The following is a 13848-nucleotide window of genomic DNA, read 5'->3' as shown; positions in this document are numbered from 1 at the left end:
TTAAATCATTATAATCCTTCTAAATTAAGGGGAAGTATACAGATTATTTCCCATAATATGCTCTACTGAGGGTCACCCTAATGATTTGTGCCCTTACTTGCGAGAAAGTGGCCAAGAAGAGGTGAATGGTTTTTGGGAGAGTACTACAAATAACAAGAAATGGGATCCATATTCCAAGACCTATAATGAAGGATGGAAGGCTCACCCTCACTTTCGTTGGGGAAATTCTCAAGCCGGTCCATCGTCTGGCCCTCCTAGAGGTTAGTTTCTCCAAAGACCACAAGGACAACAATTTAATCAACAAGTACCTCAACAAGTAGTTGAACAAGCACCACCGAGTTTATCAATGTCCATGGAGGATATGATTCGGGCTCTTTCTCTCAGTGTTACCCAAGATAAAGTAGATAATAAGCAAAATTTTAAGAATCTTGAAAATCAGGTTAGTCAGCTGGCCACTGCAATTAATCGGTTGGAGGCTAGAGATTCTAATGCACTACCATCTCAAATGGTGGTGAATCCTGGGGAGAATTTGAGTGCCGTATCATTAAGGAATGGTAGGCAATTGGTCGAGATTGAAAAGCCAAAAGCTAAGCCTAAAGTGGTGACCATTCATGAAAAAGAGGAAGAGATAGTGATCGAGGAAGATGAAAAAGCTTCTAATGTCAAGGAGAAGAAGCAGATTCCTTCTTCTATACCGAAGGAGGAACCGGAGGTACCTTTTCCCGATGCATTGAAGAGAACCCATCACTTTGAGCATGAGAAACACATTTATGAGGTATTTCAAAAGTGCGAGGTAAATATCCCTCTTCTTAATCTTTTAAAGAGTGTTCCTAAATATGCTAAGTTTTTAAAAGAATCATGCACTATTAAGAGGAATAACAAATTGAAAGGGATGAAGAAAGTAAAGGGTAAGGGTTCCAAGGGGGAGATTATTAGTGAATATGTGTCTGCTCTATTTCAAAAGAAATTACCTCCTAAATGTGGTGACCCTGGTATGTTTGCTATCCCTTGTACCATAGGAGACCTTAGGTTTGAGAAGGCCATGTTAGATTTGGGGGAGTCTATTAATGTCATCCCTTTTGCTATTTTTGAGACTCTGAAACTTGGACCTTTAAAAGACACTACTGTTGTAGTTCAGTTGGCTGATAGGTCTAGTGTCGATCCTAAGGGGATTGTGGAGAATGTCATGGTAGAGGTTGGTAAGTTGGCCTTTCCGGCTGACTTTTATGTTCTGGATATGAAAAATGAGGCAGGTGCTATATCAGTCTTATTAGGGAGACCATTCTTGAAGACCGCGGGGACTAAGATAGATGTCCCTAAAGGTTCTCTTAACATGGAATTTGATGGGACGGTTGTTAAATTTTAAATTAATAAACCATCTTATCGTTCTCCGACAATTCATTCATTGTGTGCCATAGACACTTCTACTAACCATGTGTTACCAAAGTGCCGGAAATCTCCTATTCCGAGCAATGTGTCTTATGTTTTGCAGGGATCCCCTCATAAGGAACAAAGGTGTGTTATCTTATGGGATTGTCGGGACGATGCAGAGGCATTTAGAGGTAAAAATGAGGCTTGGTTTGATAAGTTAATTCACCGGAAGGGCTCCGGGAAAGGTTTGCAAACTATCTATATAAAATCTCGTCATCATTCTTCCTCTTGCAAACCTGTTGGTAAGTTAAGGTAGTTTACTTCTTCCTATCTTCAGTCGGGTGGTTACCATTCTGGAGATGTCGAGTCAACGACGTTAAACAAAAGCGCTAACGGGAGGCAACCCGGGTTTTGTATCCTTTTCTTTTGTAATTCTTTTAATTTTGGGTCATAGTTATAGTTATAAATTTAATTTGCTTTAATTAAGAATTAGAAATTTTAGTGTCTTTATTTTCGTTACACACTTTTAATTAATATGCAATTTCGTTACTCGTTTTAATTAATTTTATTTTGACGATATGTTGTATGTACTAGGAACGAAGAATGATATTTCAAGACGGAGGAAAAGAGTCTCGATTTGTGTGTCATAGTGGTTCACTTTGGGCGCACTATTTGAGCGCGCATACATCCTCAATTACGTCAAAAAGACAACAGCGAGCAGAATGTCGCGCATTCGAGACTCACCAGGCGCGCGTTCGACATGCACCCAAGGTTCACCACACATTCACGTGAATGTCGCGCATCAGGTATGGAAAGTACTCATCTCTACCGAGTTCATCGATCTACTTCGACTTATTCACCTCCTTTCCCCTCCCTTTCCTAAAAATCAAACCATAATCACATAAATCCTTCTTATTTCCAATTTCTTTTCCACAAATTATTGCTCAAACTCACAAAAATAACACATAAATGTCATCCCTTTTGCTATTTATGAGACTCTAAAACTTGGACCTTTAAAAGACACCAGTGTTGTAGTTCAGTTGGCTGATAGGTCTAGTGTCTATCCTAAGGGGATTATGGAGAATGTCATGGTAGGGGTTGGTAAGGTGGCCTTTCCGGCTGACTTATATGTTCTGGATATGAAAAATGAGGCAGGTGCTATACCAGTCTTATTAGGGAGACCATTCTTGAAGACCGCATGGACTAAGATAGATGTCCCTAAAGGTTCTCTTACCATGGAATTTGATGTGACGGTTGTTAAATTTTAAATTAATAAACCATGTTATCGTTCTCCGACAATTCATTCATTGTGTGTCATAGACACTTCTACTAACCATGTGTTACCAAAGTGCCGGAAATCTCCTATTCCGAGCAATGTGCCTTATGTTTTGCAGGGATCCCCTCATAAGGAACAAAGGTGTGTTATCTTATAGGATTGTCAGGACGATGCAGAGGCATTTAGAGGTAAATATGAGGCTTGGTTTGATAAGTTATTTCACCGGAAGGGCTCCGGTAAAGGTTTGCAAACTATCCATATAAAATCTCGTCATAATTCTTCCTCTTGCAAACCTGTTGGTAAGTTAAGGTAGTTTACTTCTTCCTATCTTCAGTCGGGTGGTTACCATTCTGGAGATGTCGAGTCAACGACGTTAAACAAAAGCGCTAACGGGAGGCAACTCGAGTTTTGTATCCTTTTCTTTTGTAATTCTTTTAATTTTGGGTCATAGTTATAGTTATAAATTTAATTTGCTTTAATTAAGAATTAGAAATTTTAGTGTCTTTATTTTCGTTACACACTTTTAATTAATATATGCAATTTCGTTACTCATTTTACTTAATTTTATTTTGACGATATGTTGTATGTACTAGGAACGAAGAATGATATTTCAAGACGGAGGAAAAGAGTCTCGATTTGCGTGTCATAGTGGTGCACTTTGGGCGCACTATTTGAGCGCGCATACATCCTCAATTACGTCAAAAAGACAGCAGCGAGCAGAATGTCGCGCGTTCGAGACTCACCAGGCGCGCGTTCGACATGCACCCAAGGTTCACCACACATTCACGTGAATGTCGAGCATCAGGTATGGAAAGTACTCATCTCTACCAAGTTCATCGATCTACTTCGACTTATTCACCTCCTTTCCCCTCCCTTTCCTAAAAATCAAACCATAATCACATAAATCCTTCTTATTTCCAATTTCTTTTCCACAAATTATTGCTCAAACTCACGAAAATAACACATAAATGTCATCCCTTTTGCTATTTATGAGACTCTAAAACTTGCACCTTTAAAAGACACCAGTGTTGTAGTTCAGTTGGCTGATAGGTCTAGTGTCTATCCTAAGGGGATTATGGAGAATGTCATGGTAGGGGTTGGTAAGGTGGCCTTTCCGGCTGACTTATATGTTCTGGATATGAAAAATGAGGCAGGTGCTATACCAGTCTTATTAGGGAGACCATTCTTGAAGACCGCAGGGACTAAGATAGATGTCCCTAAAGGTTCTCTTACCATGGAATTTGATGTGACGGTTGTTAAATTTTAAATAAATAAACCATCTTATCGTTCTCCGACAATTCATTCATTGTGTGCCATAGACACTTCTACTAACCATGTGTTACCAAAGTGCCGGAAATCTCCTATTCCGAGCAATGTGCCTTATGTTTTGCAGGGATCCCCTCATAAGGAACAAAGGTGTGTAATCTTATAGGATTGTCAGGACGATGCAGAGGCATTTAGAGGTAAATATGAGGCTTGGTTTGATAAGTTATTTCACCGGAAGGGCTCCGGTAAAGGTTTGCAAACTATCCATATAAAATCTCGTCATAATTCTTCCTCTTGCAAACCTGTTGGTAAGTTAAGGTAGTTTACTTCTTCCTATCTTCAGTCGGGTGGTTACCATTCCGGAGATGTCGAGCCAACGAAGTTAAACAAAAGTGCTCATGGGAAGCAACCCGGGTTTTGTATCCTTTTCTTTTGTAATTCTTTTAATTTTGGGTCATAGTTATAGTTATAAATTTAATTTGCTTTAATTAAGAATTAGAAATTTTAGTGTCTTTATTTTCGTTACACACTTTTAATTAATATATGCAATTTCGTTACTCATTTTACTTAATTTTATTTTGACGATATGTTGTATGTACTAGGAACGAAGAATGATATTTCAAGACGGAGGAAAAGAGTCTCGATTTGCGTGTCATAGTGGTGCACTTTGGGCGCACTATTTGAGCGCGCATACATCCTCAATTACGTCAAAAAGACAGCAGCGAGCAGAATGTCGCGCGTTCGAGACTCACCAGGCGCGCGTTCGACATGCACCCAAGGTTCACCACACATTCACGTGAATGTCGAGCATCAGGTATGGAAAGTACTCATCTCTACCAAGTTCATCGATCTACTTCGACTTATTCACCTCCTTTCCCCTCCCTTTCCTAAAAATCAAACCATAATCACATAAATCCTTCTTATTTCCAATTTCTTTTCCACAAATTATTGCTCAAACTCACGAAAATAACACATAAATGTCATCCCTTTTGCTATTTATGAGACTCTAAAACTTGCACCTTTAAAAGACACCAGTGTTGTAGTTCAGTTGGCTGATAGGTCTAGTGTCTATCCTAAGGGGATTGTGGAGAATGTCATGGTAGGGGTTGGTAAGGTGGGCTTTCTGGCTGACTTATATGTTCTGGATATGAAAAATGAGGCAGGTGCTATACCAGTCTTATTAGGGAGACCATTCTTGAAGACCGCAGGGACTAAGATAGATGTCCCTAAAGGTTCTCTTACCATGGAATTTGATGTGACGGTTGTTAAATTTTAAATAAATAAACCATCTTATCGTTCTCCGACAATTCATTCATTGTGTGCCATAGACACTTCTACTAACCATGTGTTACCAAAGTGCCGGAAATCTCCTATTCCGAGCAATGTGCCTTATGTTTTGCAGGGATCCCCTCATAAGGAACAAAGGTGTGTAATCTTATAGGATTGTCAGGACGATGCAGAGGCATTTAGAGGTAAATATGAGGCTTGGTTTGATAGGTTATTTCACCGGAAGGGCTCCGGTAAAAGTTTGCAAACTATCCATATAAAATCTCGTCATAATTCTTCCTCTTGCAAACCTGTTGGTAAGTTAAGGTAGTTTACTTCTTCCTATCTTCAGTCGGGTGGTTACCATTCCGGAGATGTCGAGCCAACGAAGTTAAACAAAAGTGCTCATGGGAAGCAACCCGGGTTTTGTATCCTTTTCTTTTGTAATTCTTTTAATTTTGGGTCATAGTTATAGTTATAAATTTAATTTGCTTTAATTAAGAATTAGAAATTTTAGTGTCTTTATTTTCGTTACACACTTTTAATTAAAATGCAATTTCGTTACTCGTTTTACTTAATTTTATTTTGACGATATGTTGTATGTACTAGGAACGAAGAATGATATTTCAAGACGGAGGAAAAGAGTCTCGATTTGCGTGTCATAGTGGTGCACTTTGGGTGCCCTATTTGCGCGCGCATACATCCTCAATTACGTCAAAAAGACAGCAGCAAGTAGAATGTCGCGTGTTCGAGACTCACCAGGCGCGCGTTCGACATTCACCCAAGGTTCACCACACATTCACGTGAATGTCGCACATCAGATATGGAAAGTACTCATTTCTACCGAGTTCATCGATCTCCTTCAACTAATTGACCTCCTTTCCCCTCCCTTTCCTAAAAATCAAACCATAATCACATAAATCCTTCATATTTCCAATTTCTTTTCCTCAAATTGTTGCTCAAACTCACGAAAATATTACATAAATAGCAATTCGTTCTTTGTTTCATCCCGACTCCATCTCCATATTTCTACAATTGGTTTGAAAATTTGGGGGTTTTTCTAACCCTAATTTATGAAAAAAAATTGTGGATTATTGTTGAATCTGGTGCGAAATCCGTGTTCATCCATTGATATTTCGAAAAAATTCCTCCCCTTGTTGCCGAATTTGGTCCGAAAATTTGTGGGTTTTCTAACCCTAATTCTGGAATTGCAGCAAACTCAATTAATTCTTCCTCAATTCGTGTAAGTTCGATCCTTTCTTGCTAAAATTTCGTCCCTTTACTGCTGAAATTGGGACGAAAACATGGGGTTTTATACCCTTAATTTCTGAATTGGAAATATCTACTTCAATTGCAAGTTTTCGGCGATTAATCTGGGTATTGTGTGTCGATTTCGACTGCTCAGTCATCTTCACAATTGTTTGGGCTGGAGACTGTGCAGTTACTTTTGTGAAGTGTCGGGAGTGTTACTGCGTTGTTGTTGTTATCTTGTTGTTTGATTGGTGGTTGTGTTGAGGGATTGGTGAAGTGAGGTTAGGTAGTGCTGGGCTGTGTTGTGGGAGTGCTGAGTTGTTGAGGTTTTTGTGTGGTGCAGAGGAGTACTGTGTAGTTATTGCTGGATAAAGGGAGTGTTGGAGTTGTGGTGTTGTTGAGATTGCCGGTGTTATGGAGTTGCTGCTGTTTTGTTGTTGTTGTTGTTATTGGTTATTGTTGTGTTGTTGTTAGATAGCCCCAAAACGAAAAAAAAAATCCACCCCGGAAATATGCAGAAACTACCTCAAAAGTTGTCGTAAGTTATTGGAGTTGCTGTGTTGGGATGTAGCTTGAATGAGAGGCTGACGGCTCAAGCGAACCGGAGAGTGCTAAGGAAGAGGAGGGGGCTGATGATGGTGAGGGTACTAGTGGTGGAGAAGCTATTGATGATGCCTCTTGGCGAGGCTGTGTAGCGATTGAGCTGAGGAATTGAGAGATGAGTGACTTGTTCAAGGACATGAATCCGGGGTCTTACAAAAACCCCGTGGATTCCATGTATGGAGAGTTGACAGAGAGGCTTGTGCTAGAGCCCGGCAGACCCGTCGCTTCGGGTCTCCTTCGAAAAAAAAAATTTGAAAAAAAATGAAAAAAACAAAAAGAGAAATACCCGGCTAGGTGAGAACCCGAAAGAGCGCCTAGGCAAAAATGGGAAAAGTGGCCGAGGACGGAGTGAAAACCCGCAAGGGCTGTAACACCCGCGAATTTTCCATTTTGACATTTAAAATTTATTGAACCGTTTGATTACTTTATTTTATATTTTTGAATTATTTAATTTGATCAATTTTATGACAATCACGACTTTTATAAAAGTAATATATAAAAGCTCGTTTATTTAAAAATACGTATTATTAAATTATATTTTTAAGACATAATTTATATAAGAATATATGTATACGTATTTTTGGTCGGATAATAATAGTAATAGTAATAATATTAGTCTCCGTCACAAGTTAAAATAAATCTAGACATTTTTCCGTCTAGCAATAGACCGTCACATTTCACCTTGTACCTACTTTAATCCGAACCAACCAGAATTCGACAACACGCACACCTTGTGGGAAATAATCTGTATACTTCCCTTATTATTAAAGGATTATAACGAATTTAATGATGACGATCACTAGTCATAAAATAAAATACATAAACAAAAGTAAAGGATTCAGAAATAACCTTCGGTCCTAGCAAATACGGCCTAAGAACAATATCAAAGTAGATATTGGCCTATCAGTTGCACCCAAGACGATATGAGATATGCCCTTTTGATTATGCTAGAATCGATCTAAAATTTTCTGTAAAAGTTTAGATTTTTTTGTGTTTTTCTGATGAGGGAGGAGGGTAGGTTAAAAGAGAATTAGGGTAGAATAATAATCTCCATTTCCTTCTTATTCTAACCGAAATATGGGAGTCCATTAGGAAGATATAATCTTCCCTAATTTCGGCCCATAGAACCGAAATAAGGAGTGTAATCTCCTTATTTTTGGTTATTCCAAAAATGTATAAAATGTGATAAATTGTCATCTAGTGAGGATCGAACCCATGACCTCTTGGTTTGTGTACCCTCACTATTACCACTATGACACATTCATCTTGTTGATATTAAATATAACTGATTACATTTAATTACGAATTAACAGATTAATTCGTCGAAGCTAACATTACATACATTTAATTAAATATAACTTATTATATTAATTTACGAATTGACAGTTAATTCGTCTCAACTAATATTATTTAATCTTCATTAAATAATTGTCTCATCAACACATTGACTAACTGTTTAGTCATATTAGGCATCAATGTGATCATATTTCTATAACCACATCTCTCAAACACATCCTATAGGTGTGACCTTAGGGACCAGTTGATCACCGCCATCTGTATGATAATAACGTCAAACTTTCTAGCAAGCCAACCGTTATTAGGTAAACGTTAATCAACTGATTAAATATACGAAGTATACCCTTGTGAACCTGTAAGAGATTTACAAATGTTATCACACTAATTTGTGGAGGACACAAGCTCTAACACACCTACCCCCTTTTCACTCTACTTTTATATTATTATTAGGTAGTATTCCGCGCTTCGCGCGGCCTGTTTGAATATTTTATTATTATAATTGAAGTAAAATATTATTTTATTGTTATAATTGAAGAAAAATATTATAATTGATATATGACTTTTAATATTTTTCATTATAAATAGAAATAGATTAATTTTTTTCAAATATTTGTTTTTTAGGTTTAACTTCAAAGCTTTCAAATAAAATACATATGTGTCATAAGTGATAGGCCTTAGTTAGTTATGCATGATCAATGTTTTATAAATAAGTATACAATAATTTTTTAAGGATAATAAAAAAAAAGCATCTTTTTTTCTCTCTCACGTATTTTCTTACAAAATGTCTATTATAACGGAAATTATACTCAATTGAAAGTAGTTTTTGCAATAAATGAAATTATTTACATTTTAGAACTTTTATCAAAATATTCTTATAATAAAATTAAATTCAAATACCATAGGTTATTTAATGTAATTTAGTAAATACCGTAATATTTGTTAAATTATAATTAATATTTTGCTGAGATTTATGCGTTATTTACTGTGCCCATATTTAATGATTAGTTGTAGTTAATGATTATAATCAAGGTTAGAACGCCATGTGGCGCATCTGAACGGTCAGTGTGTATATTTAGTTCATTTAACTGAACTATGTCTTTAAACAATTTATAACTTTCTTCCGTTGTTTATTTTACACTATCTAAATTTGACTATTATTTGTGTTTTTCTTGTGGTAACGTTTCTTTATTGACTTTACATTTTTCCATTCATGCCAATAATCGGCCTTAGTAATTGTCGATAAAATAAGAATTTCATAGAATTTTGAAAGTGGTAAGCTACTTTATTAGCATATACAATGGCTCTTGAATCTTCATTTTCATGGTTATAATATTATAAATGCTTACCATATTCAATTGATTGGAACTTATATAAGATTCTATAATCTTAAATGTAAATGCATTATAATTTATTTAATGTTTTTTTTAATGTCAAACACAACCTTATAAAAACATTTTTTAACACCATCTTTAAAAAAAAAAAGTTTATCAAACACAATCTTTAATAAATTCGAGAAAGATGTTGGGATTTTGCATGCCACTTTCTCAAACTCACTACTCATAATATTATTGTTGGTTATTTGTTACCACCTTTGGATTGTTCAATGCAAAAAGCTATTGTTTATATGTACCTCGTCAATGTTACAAACAAAGATAATTTTCTGTAATAATATCTAACAAAGGCGTTAATTAGGTAGGCAAAAAAAAAATAAAGAATGTCAGAATTCTCAACCCAGTTTATTTATTTGTGCAGAACTAAAAAATACAAAACCTAAAAAAGGCAATAAGTAAGAAAACAAATAGAGCATACTAATGAGTACTGACCTTGAAATAAATTCAAAAGACCATAATAAAATTATAGCCTTACATATATACAAATACACTATCAAAATACATATCCCAAATAAAAGTTTAAAACTCATCCTACAAGGGTGAGCATGTTACGGTTTGTCGGTTTCTAACTTCGACATACATGTATTCCGTAAATGCTATGAACAAAGATGAACACTTGTAGGATCTATAAAACCGTTGTGTATTGTTGCCCGATTGAAAACGAATATGAAAGAACTAATCTTCTCCCATAGAGTTCGCATACTTGTCAGTGCTGAAAATATGAAAAGAATGCCATAGAGAAAAGACTAAGCATTTTTGATGAGAACGTAAAATGTCTTATGAGTATTTATAATCAGCCCTTAGAGAGAAAACTTCTGTGCCAAATACGGAGTATTATTAGTCATATGTTATTTATGATCATCCGTTGAATATGTGAGATATTTTTTTGGTTTGCATATTCATGTATGTGCCAATTATTTTTTTTGCATGTGCATGTATGTGCCACTTTAATTTGTATTAGACTTGATTTCATTAGACTTGACTTTATAGAAAACCTACGATCATTAATATATTAGGTATGTACGGAGTAATTGCGTTGTCAACCTCGTTTAGTAACTTCATCTTTTATTTTTTTTTTTTTTTCCAATGACACGTGTCAATCCACAATTCTCCTAACCCAGTTATATATATATATATATATATATATATATATATATATATATATATATATTATTTTATATCATTAGATATTATTATTATTATTATTATAATTATTATTAATATTATTTATTGTTGTTGTTTCAAGCATCCGTCCCCACCCACTTTTATACTCTCTTTCCTTCCTATTTCCTTTTCGTGGAATCACCTGCAACTGCAACTGCAACAAACAAAAATCAGACACAAACAACAAAAATCAAACAGTGAACCTAATCGCCATTTCCGTGCGGGCTTAGAACTCAGATTTCGTCCCCATTGCTCAACCAAATTCCCTAATTTTTGCACCATTCTCTTTCCCTTGCCTTCCTCCTTCTCTCAAGGTAAGAAAGTCTCCTTTTTGTAGTGGTTTCGTCTTTTGCCGTTTTATAAAAGTGTCGTCTTTTAGCTTCTTTATCCCGTTTTCTTGCCCTTTTATGAAGGATTCGAAGCCCCGGAGTGAGGCTCGTGCCTTGTGGACCATTTATTCGAAAAATAGGGAGCGTTTAAGGTAACGATGATAGGTTACTCGACAAAAATTTCGAAATTCCGTCTTATATGTCTATTTATATGCTCTTGTTTGATAAAATTGGACCCTTTATGCTTTTCTCATTTGTATGATAATTTCCGTCTCAAAATAATGTTTGAATTAGGCTGTGTTTATGCGCTCTTCATTTTGACCGGCTGGAACGATGTATGTGTATTTCGGGACTGTTTTAAGACGGAAAGTGGACTGTATTGAGTCAGTTGTTGCAGGTATTTTAAGACTGTTTTGGGTTGTTTAATTACGGTGCATTCCGGTCAGGTGGGATTGTTTATAGCATGGCCGAGCTGAAAAATTTATAGGGCTAGAAATGCTGGTTGAATACGTAAATTATTTGAACTTCAGTCTCAAGTTTATGTCTGAATTTTTCCCGCTTTCACATGCTCTCTTTTCAGTGGTTACGGCTGTTTTGGGATGGTGAAAGGGTGGTAGAAATTGGTTGTTTGGTCGGCCATAGCAGGGTGTTTGTGAGGGCTCTATTTGTTATGCCTAAATAGCTGTCAAACTTAGTCTTAAACTTTTATGGTGTTGAATATCGGTGGGTTAGTTGCTGGACACCTTTGAGACAAGATGATTGTTGTTGAATTGATGATGTATAATAATTCAACGCCGATTCTAATTACTACATCATCATCTTTTAGTCAGATTTAGAAACTGATCAACTGACGTTTACCGAAAGTATGATTTATCTGCATTTAAAACCAGTGTTGAAATTGAGTGATCCTAAATAGGCGATATTGTTATTTCTTTACACTTTCGAACTTTTGGTTGAAGTTAATATTTATTTGTTAGTTTTATGCGACGGTTTTGGTGGCTGATGGAATGGCTTGACAGAAATTTTGTAGGAGCTATTTATAGGTTGAATGGTTGCTATTTATGGGCTGTTGTATAGGGTTGTTTGGGCGAGATTGGAATGTCTGTATACATGAAATTATCGTGTTAATTTACGTATTAAACCTGGTCTCAAAAATGGTGGTTGAAGCCGTGAAAAAGGGGCTGCGCTAGGACAGTTTTGGACCCGACTTTAAGGTTGATTTTGTTGTTGATTCGAGTCAATTTGATAGCTCAAGTCATGTGTACATATACAAGTGTGAATTGGGTCGATTGTATGTAAGAAATTCCATTCTTTTCGTGCTTAAAATTTCGTCTTAAGACGGACACAAATGAGTTTCTTTAACCATGAAAATGGGTTTTGTCAGGCAGTTTTTGCGGGCTGTATTATCGGGTTTCCGTATGTTAAATTGAACCAATTTCCTTGCTTATGCCTTAAGTACATGTACATGTTTGGATTTGGTCATTTGTAAGGGTGGAATCGGTCTTGGTTTAGCCTAGGAAACCGTCCTAAGACGGCTGGACAAAGGGGAACTGCTGCGTGTTTGGTCTGTGCATGTTGCAGGTCGTCTGTGCAGGTGCTGCCTGTTTTGGCACAGGCCTGGCTGGCAGTGTCGAGGGTGCGGCCAAGTCGTGGCTGGGCAGGTGCCGGTCATGGTTAGGCCGTAGCCCCGGTTGGGTTTATTTTTATCCGTGAAATATTTTGTTCGGGTTTAATTAATTTGAATTTCCGTCACATGATTTATGTATCTTAAATTTATTATTTGCCGTTTATTTATATATATTTCTCACATGAATCGTAAATGTGGAACTTATTGTTTATTCATGTCATAATTAAATGGAATGTCTTCATTTATCTGTAATATGAGATTTCATTCATTTATTCTCATTTATTTATCGTATTTTAAATACGAGTAATTTATTCCACATGATTAATTGATATGAGTCGTATTCTTGTAGAAATGTCATAATACCATCGTATATGCTTGACATTGATTTTCGCCCTACTTGTGCTGTTCTGGCAAGTACGGGTTTCGCCTACTTGTGATGTGCTGGCAAGTACGGTTTGGCCTACTTGTGCTGTTCTGGCAAGTATGGTTTTTGGCCACTTGTGCTGTTCTGGCAAGTGAGCCTTATCTTAGTCATTCCGCCCCTTTCGTGCTGTTCTGGCGATTTGGGTACTCGGTCTCCATTAGTAGTCGAGTCTTGGGTGCGTGCTGTGCTGGCGCACATCGAATCGGGATGTACACCCGAGAATCTACAGATTTAGATTAGGACCGTATTATTATCGTAGTCCTACCCGGTGAAATTTTAGTCTAAGAGGGATAAATGTCTTGCATTATTTGGTTGGTTACTTTGGTCTTATCTCCTTGAAATACGTGCTCGTGGCTAAGTGGCCATGTCTGCTTTCTTGTCTTTCTTCTTCATTTATTCACTGCTGCTCATGCCTTACTTGTTTATTCCATCATTTATTTTATCCTTGTTGGTTTAAACACGTATGATCCCATGTTTAGTTATTATTCGATTCACTCATGTCTTATCTAATATGATTGTTTGTTTATGTTCTTTGTTATGTTCGCTTCGACATATTATGGCTGGGAGAACCTTGAGTTACTCCC

This window comes from Silene latifolia, chromosome Y, assembly GCF_048544455.1.
Source record: "Silene latifolia isolate original U9 population chromosome Y, ASM4854445v1, whole genome shotgun sequence".
Taxonomy (NCBI): Eukaryota; Viridiplantae; Streptophyta; class Magnoliopsida; order Caryophyllales; family Caryophyllaceae; genus Silene; species Silene latifolia.
Note: the sequence above shows the minus strand (reverse complement) of the source record.